Raw genomic sequence first — 8271 nt, forward strand, 5'->3', positions numbered from 1 at the left:
TCTCCAACGGATGCTCATGATTGCTCTCTTGGTATCTCCTAGTCTAGATTCCTGCAACCTCATCGCAGTATCCCCCCACCACACATACATACCTGTGCTATGATTTCTCTCCAAAGTGCTTCACCCAAGCACACGCCTGGCCCTTGCTGATGGGGTGATTAAGCTGGACAACAAGGGCAAGACTGCCCAGGTTCAAAGCTCAGCTCTTCCATTGACAGACAGCTGGCTGACCTTGGGCAAGGTTCTCCGTCTCTCTGGGCTTTGATTTGCTCATTATAAAATAGGGGTAAGTGTGGCCCCTCCTCTTCAGGCTGGTTGATGGTCATATGAGTTGATGTGGGTAAAGCCTCCAGTGACTGATAGTTAGGGGACAGAGCCATCATTTTTTTTTATGCATCCCCTACCAAGTACTACCAAGGGCTTCCCTCATAGCTCAGTTGGTAAAGAATCCTCCTGCAATGTAGGAGACCCTGGTTCGATTCCTGGGTCGGGAAGATCACTGGAGAAGGGATAGGCTAACCTCTCCAGTATTCTTGGGCTTCCCTTGTGTCTCAGCTGGTAAAGAATCTGCCTGCAATGTGGGAGACCTGGGTTCAATCCCTGGGTTGGGGAAATCCCCTGGAGAAGGGAAAGGCTACCCACTCCAGTCTTCTGGCCTGGAGAATTCCATGGACTGTAATGTCCATGGGGTCACAAAGAGTCGGACACAACTGAGCGACTTTCCCTTTCACCAAGTACTACTGTTTACAACTGATTTTATTTTAATATTATTTAAAAAAAAAATCTTTTGGCCATGTTTCTCTGCATGTGGGATCTTAGTTCTGCTACCAGGAATCGAACTCTCACCCCCTGGTTAAGCTTGCAGTCTTAACCACTGGACTGTCAGGGAAGTCCCTGTAACTGATTTTATGGAAGGTAGACCAAGGAGGGGGATTACAGTGCAGAATCAGAGCAACTTACGATGAACCCCAGACCTCACCACGTTTAGCATCTCTTGTCTACCTTAGGAAGTGCCCACCAGCCTGCTATCTCCTCTGGCCCAGACCTGAGGCCATTTCTTGGAGCCTGTTCACCAACCCCCTCTCCAGACCCTCCTCTCCAGTTCCTCCCTCCTCTTAGCCATCAGAAGGTGCAAAGTTGATTTTGCAGGGCATCTACATTTTGGTCTCAGCTGCTGTCTTGTAGAAGAGGCTCTAAGACAATGATACTCAATTAGGAAGGGTCTGGGAAAACTGTAAGGGTGTTTTTCTTTGTGACAATGTGTGTGTGTAACCAGTTATTATATATAAACACCAAGTAATTTTGCACGCTTCTAATATGCACAGAATCTTCCAGGAACACAACTCTATTATGTACACGGAAGGAAAAGATTGTCCTTTGTTTAGTTCGGAATTTTGCCAGGACTCGTTGCCCATTTCACGTCACCAGCCTCAGCACGGCTCGTGGTGTGTGAGTCACCATCAGGAGGACCACTTGGGTCCGTCTGCCTCTGTGGCTGTCATGTTCCCAGTGGGGCCACTAGGAGCAAGTGTCAGGGCTACGTCAGCCCGTTTCCTCCGCAGTCGGCTTGTGCGTTTTCACCTTGAAATTATTTTATTATAAATGACTTCCCTTTAATTTCTTCTTCGTACTACGGTCAGGATATTACATCGATTTGCTTTCCAAAAAACATGTGTGAGGGCATGTGTGATCACTTAGGAATTCCATTTCAGCTTGGCAACAGGGGAACAAAATATTTGCAATGTTGCTGTTTAGTTGCTAAGTCATGTCCAACTCTTCTCGGCCCCGTGGACAGTAGCCCACCAGTCTCCTCTGTCCTTGGGATTTCCCAGGCCAGAATACTGGAGTGGGTTGCCATTTCCTTCTGCAGGGGATCTTCCTGACCCAACATTCAAATGTTTGTCTCCTGCACTGGCAGGCGGATTCTTTATCGCTGAGCCGCCAGGGAAGCCCTAAGATATTTGTAAAATATTTGTCTTCTGAAAGGGGCTTGGGTCTGCCGGGTTTGCCAGCTACCTCTCAAAGGCCCACCTCTGCATAATTTAATAACCCATTCTTTTTCACACAAACAATAATTAACATTGTTTATTTTCAAAATTCAGACTTGTTATTACTCTCAGTTAAATAGTAAATACTTGAAGTCAACAATAAAAAAAACCTAGGTGTTAAAAACATTTAATGATTTTTACCCCTACCCCCCATAATAAAATCCCTCCTTGAGCTCTTGCCAACCAGGAGTGATTGTTTCTGAAACTAAGTTCTCAGCTCACTCGATTGTGGAGGCTGCTGCCGTCATTTATTCCTTTTTTTTTTTTTTTAATTCGGCTGCACTGGGTCTTCACTGTGGCACTCAGGCTCGGTCCTTGGAGCACACAGGTTTAGTTGTGGCATGTGGGGTCTTGGTTCCCCGACCAGGGATCAAACCCAGGTCCCTTTCATTGGAAGGCGGATTCCGAACCCCTGGACACCCAGGGAAGTCTCCATTTATTCTTTTAAGCAGCTCTTTTCTCTCCCCTGTAAATGCTCTGGGTTTACAATCCCACTGCTGGTCCCCTTACTCCCAGACCACTTCCTTCTTGATTGAGGCTCGCACAGTGGCCCCAAGAGATGGTCTCAATATCCGAAGGTGACAAGGCCACATCCGGACCTAAAACCGTTCTGTGGCCCCACGTTGAAGTCAGAGTCCCTTAGCCTGGCCACGCTGAGCCCGGGCACAGGACACGGCCTCCTCTCTGCTCACTCCCCTCACCCGCGTTGCCATCCAGCCTCAATGCCTGTGCCCAGGCTCCTTCCTCTGCTGGATCCCCAAGCCCCACCACCGCCCTCAGCTCCATCTGCCAGGGATGTCCTATTCTCCTCTTCACAGAAACTCAGTCCTGAAGGTCCACTGAGAGACGACGGGCTTACACTGGGGCCTGGATTGAGCAGGAGAGCAGTGGCCACTGGGGAAGGAAGAGCGAGATGCCTGGTTTTAGAGAATTCAGTCAAGATCCCTCCTCATTTCTCCCTCTGGGAGAAACACACAGCAGCTGCACAGACAGAGATCAAATTGGTTCCCTCTGTGACTTCAGATCCTTGGCCAAGGGCACTTCCTATGACCCCACCCTTGAACTTGACATTCACCCACCCAAACCACCCAATCCCCCGCCCAAGTGCAGATGCCTAAAAGCTTCCGAAAGAGAAGGGGCTGGGCTGGGCGTGCCCAAGCAGGCCTCCCAAACTTGGCCATCAATCACTTCTCTGCAGGGGAGGAGGAGGGCATGAACTACAGAGAGAGGCTGGAAGATGACTGCAATTCAATGGACACTCCTTCTCGTGGAAACATGATGGGAGAGGGTGGGAGGAAGGGAAGCTGCGATGAAGACACCAGCGCTTGGTCAGTGTTGAGGGCAGGTTGGAGATGGGGCAGAGGCTCAGAGAGGAGGCTAAGGCCAGAGGAAACCGTCAGAGTTAGGGACTGTGCAGAGAAATTCTCTAACTTAAAAAACTTTGATTATCGCCAAAGCTGTATATGTACATCGTAGAACGTTGGAACACAGAGATAAGCAAAAATAAGAAAACAAAACCATTTCTCTTCCTACCATCTGGGGAGGATCACTGTAAATACCTTATTGTCTGTCTTCCCAGATCTCTGTTTATGCATATAGATATATATAATCATCAAGACAAGCTCATAAGGCCCTTGTTGCATTGTAATCTGCTTCCCCCTCCCCACCCCCCCGCCATTAACAATCTTGACCTCTCCAACAAAACACTTTTGTCTTACCTACTGCACAGCACAAAGTCAGAATCCTTCTATGTCCCCCAAAACATCCTTTAAGCCGATGTAGACTCGGGTACTGCCGTGACCCTCTGGTTGGCTGCACTTAGGTCTCTTTTGGCTTGGCAAGTCCTTTTCTTATGACGGGCTTCCCTGGAGGCTCAGACAGTAAAGAGTCTGCCTGCAATGCAGGAGGCCAGGGTTCAATCCCTGGGTCAGGAAGATCCCCCGGAGAAATGGTCATCAGTGTTGCCATACTGCCATCACTGCGGTATTCTTTCTTGCCTGGAAAAATCCCCTGGACGAGGAACCTAGCGGGCTACGGTCAATGGGGTCAAAAGGAGTTAGACACGACTGAGCGACTCACACTTAACTTTCTTATGACAAAGACTTGTTAGGACTAGACTGGTTGTCTCGCCAAATGCTCCACCTTCAGCTTTCGCCTCCTTGCTTCCCTCTGGCCTTGTTACGTTCACTCTTCTGTCTCCTGTGTCACCAGGAGGATGTTGGACTCGGGTTACGAGGTGTTTTGGAGGAGGACACACGGTGGCTGACAGTGGTCTCCTTCACAGAACATCACCCCAGAAGCCACGTTTCATCTCAGGAGTCATGCTGACTTGCACTGACCATTTCTTGCAGGGCTGGGCTGAAGCGTCCTTTGAGCTCCTTGCTCTCATTTTAGATGCAGAAGCTGAAGTCCAGAAAGTGACCTCCTGGGGGCCAAGCCCTTAGAGATTACGGAGGGACTTCTCCCTCCAGGGAGCCCGTTTGGAGCTTCTGTGCGGCACCAAGATGCAGGAATCGTGACTCTCATTCCAAGGAAACGAAGGCTCCGTGTGGCTAAGGGACCAGAGCTGGGAAGTGACCGCTGGTTCCTGCCTCCAGGTCTTTTCTCTTTTCCCTGTACCGGGCCACAGGGCTCTGTCTGACCTGCCCTTCTCTGTCAGAAGACATCTTGGCGTATCTGACTCTGGAACCCTCTGGACTCAGCCTATGGTGGGTCCACCCCAGGGCCCGTTGATGCCCTGAGCAGGTTCCACATGTGTCCTTGCCTTTCGGAGGCACAGGCCTTCATCCTGGGCTGGGGGGCACGGGGACACAGCTGTCTAGACCCCAGAATGTGCCAGCTCAGCAGGGCTCAGATTTCCCTCAGAGGACAGAGCCTGTCGCAGGCAGCGAAGGACAAGAGAGAGACCTTGGCATTGGCTGCCCTGCCGCTCCCTGGCTCTCCTTCCTGCAGGCTCCCGCTTTAACCTGCAAGTGAACTGGGTCTCAGAGAGTCTGCAGAGCCACCGGCCTAGGGATGCCCAGGTGGGTGGGGCAGAGCCAGGACGGGAATGTGGCACCCTGCCTCCTAACCTAGGGCAGCTTCCATGGCCCTCCATCCTCCCACACCATTCTGGAGGAGGTTCCCACTCACCAGCCAGTCCCAGCCCAGTTAAAAGCTGGGGGAAGTAAAGACAGCACTGGATGAGGAGTTCTGGTCTCGGTCCAACCTGCTGTCTATCAGCCATGCCCGTTCATTCATTCGTCAACGTGCCTCATTTCCTAACAAGCACCACGTTTGCTTTAAGTGTGCTGGATACAGAGATAAAAAATGTTTTGGAGTCAGAAGGAATTGTTTTCATACCTTGGCTCAGTGACTCACGTGTTATGTAACCTTGGACAAGTTATTTAACCCCTCTTAACCTCAGTTCCTTTATCCACAAAACAGTGATAAGGTTCTCCGGTTGCTTTGTTGAGAGAATTAAATGCATGGACAGTGCTTAATAATAGGAGCTCACACTTACATAATGTTTACAGTGTGTGCCAGGCCCTGCTCTACACATCTCAGACAAATTAATTTGTTTCATCTGCACAACAGAAGCAGGCAAAGCAGCTTATTAACATCTTCATTGGACAGGTGAGGTACCCGAGGCTCAGAGAAGTTAAGTGACCTGTTTGGGGTCACAGCATGCAAGTGGTGGAGCTGGGCTTCAAACCCAGGCAAACTGGTTCCAAAATAACCTATGCTTATAATCACTAGGCTTGGACTAAGGCCTGGCCACAACCTTCATAAACATAGGATGCTATCACTGGGTCGCAGAAGGGAAATGCTTTCTGTTCAGACCCTTCTTGTCACTATGCTTGGTCCCTAATGTTCTCTGGACCAAAAGAGTTTAGGGGTATGTCTGTCCACTGCATAGTCTGGGAAGATGTATCAGGCAACGAAGGCGGCAATTGTGCTGTGTAACAAAATAAGCCCAAACTCAGTGGCTTATTTCTTTTTTTTTTTCATTTGAAGGTTACCAGTTTTATCAAGGCTTTTTAATTTTTTCATTTTTTGCTGTACTGGGTCTCCTTTGCTGCTCGTGGGCTTTCTCTAGTTGCAGTGAGCGGGGGCTACTCTCTAGCTGCAATGCTTGGGCTTCTCTTGTTGAGTAGCATGGGCTCTAGGTGTGCGGGCTTCAGTAGTTGGGGCACATGGGCTTAGTTGCCCCGTGGCACGTGGGATCTTTCCAAACCAGGGATTGAACCCATGTCCTCTGCATTGGCATTGGCTGGTGTATTGTTAGCCACTGGACCACCAGGCAAGTCCCCAAACTCAGTGGCTTAAAAGGACAATCACAACTTCTCACATTCATGGGTCTGCCGAGGGGCTGGGCTTGGCCGTGTGGCTCTGCTCCACGCAGAAGGGCCAGCTCAGCTCAGATGCACAGCTCCTCCTGGGGCCCAGCCTGCAGAGGCCCACATCTGGATGTGTTCTTCCTGGGGATGTGGCAGATGTGCAAAGGCGGGAGGGGCAAGCTCAGCTGGAAAGCAGGTTTAGAACCCCCATTCACCTCATCCTCCAAGGGTCAAAGCAAGTCACATGATCAAGTTCACAGTCAAGAGCAAGAAGGGCCCCCCTTCCACCACGAGGCCCCTGTGAAAGGGTAACGTCTCAAAGCCACTACAGGGCAAGGAAGAATTGGGATCAAAATTTCAAACCTCCAAAGAAGGGAAGGGTCCTGGGCCAAGTGACTCAGCTTGGGCCCACATCAGGCAGGAATCTCTCGTGAGCGCAGAGGCTCTGGGCTACATCCAGTTCTGGAAGCTCCCAGCTTATTTAAAAAAAAAAAAGACAAGCTCACACGGCTTACGATAATTGTGGCATATTTTAGATGTTTACATTGAGCAAATTAATGCTTTTAGCACGCACACAAATTGCTAAGCGATATAATTACTCTGCTCACAAGAAAATTATAGGATTTATTAAAATTATTAATTGCTGGTCTATTGCAGGCGGCGGGGGCCAGCAGTGGGCCACAGGTGTGAAGTTTTCTGGTTCAGTCAGGCCAGCTCTCTGTCACTGGACAGACGACTTCCTTGGGAGACAATGCCCTAAGCCTAACCCTGAGGCCCTCATTGTGCATTAGAAGCACCCAGGAAGCTTTCCTAAAATGCTGATGCCTGGGCCCTACCCACAAAGTTTCTGATTTAATGGGACCTGGGGTAGAAGGGCTTGGGAACCAAACTTTTTTTTTCCCCAAAAAAGACTCCCTGTGTAATTCTGACATGCAGCCCCAGGGTTGAGAACCATTAGATTACAGGGTGGGAAGTTCTAAGTCAATCTATGTTTGTAAGATGTGAGGTAGAATTATTTGAAGCTTTTGAAATTTGGGGGAAAGAATCTTCCTTATTCTTGAAAGAGATCTGGAAAGCTACATGTCTCTTCTGATGGATACAGACAGGGAAACATGCTGTCCCCTCCTACTGGTGACATCTCTCAGCTATGAGGCAAGCCAGCCTGAGGACAAAGGGGATACAGAAGAAAGAAGACAGAAACAGCTAGAGTCTTGATCTCACCGTATCTGAAACCTACCTACCTTCAGTTGTACGAGCCAATACAAATCTCTTCTTGCTTAAATGCGTTTGAGTCTGGTTTGTGTCACTTGCGCCCATAGGCATTGAATAATGAAATCACTTCCCATGGGCCTTCCTGGTGGCTCAGGCAGTAAAGAATCCATCTGCAATGTGGGAGACCTGGGTTTGACCCCTGGGTTGGGAAGATCCCCTGGAGAAGGAGACGGCAACCCACTCCAGTATTCTTACCTGGAGAATCCCCATGGACAGAGGAACCTGGCAGGCTATAGTCCATGGGGTTGTGAAGAGTAGGACACTACTAAGCGACTAAGCATGGCATCCCATGCAGGACTGGGGGAAGGACCAAGAGAGATGCCGCTTATGAGTGCACCATTGATGTTAGCTGCAAGGGGTGCTGGGAGAACGGCTGCCCCAGGAGAGGCTTGCTGCGTGGCAGAACCTAGGCCTAGGACCTATGCGTGGCAGGTGCTTAATAAATTTCTCTGCCCAACGGGATGGGCGCTTTATGCTTTCATTTCCCTTTCTGTAATGCCTGGTCTCTGCCAGATGCAGGGGAAAGAGTAATCTGATTATCTGATTAAAGTAATGTGGTCCCGAGTACCAGCAACTCCATGGCTTAAGCCACGGGGCAGATCGGTGTAGGTAAGAGGCTTACCACCCCAACA

The sequence above is a fragment of the Dama dama genome, chromosome 2 (genome assembly GCF_033118175.1).
Source record: "Dama dama isolate Ldn47 chromosome 2, ASM3311817v1, whole genome shotgun sequence".
NCBI lineage: Eukaryota > Metazoa > Chordata > Mammalia > Artiodactyla > Cervidae > Dama > Dama dama.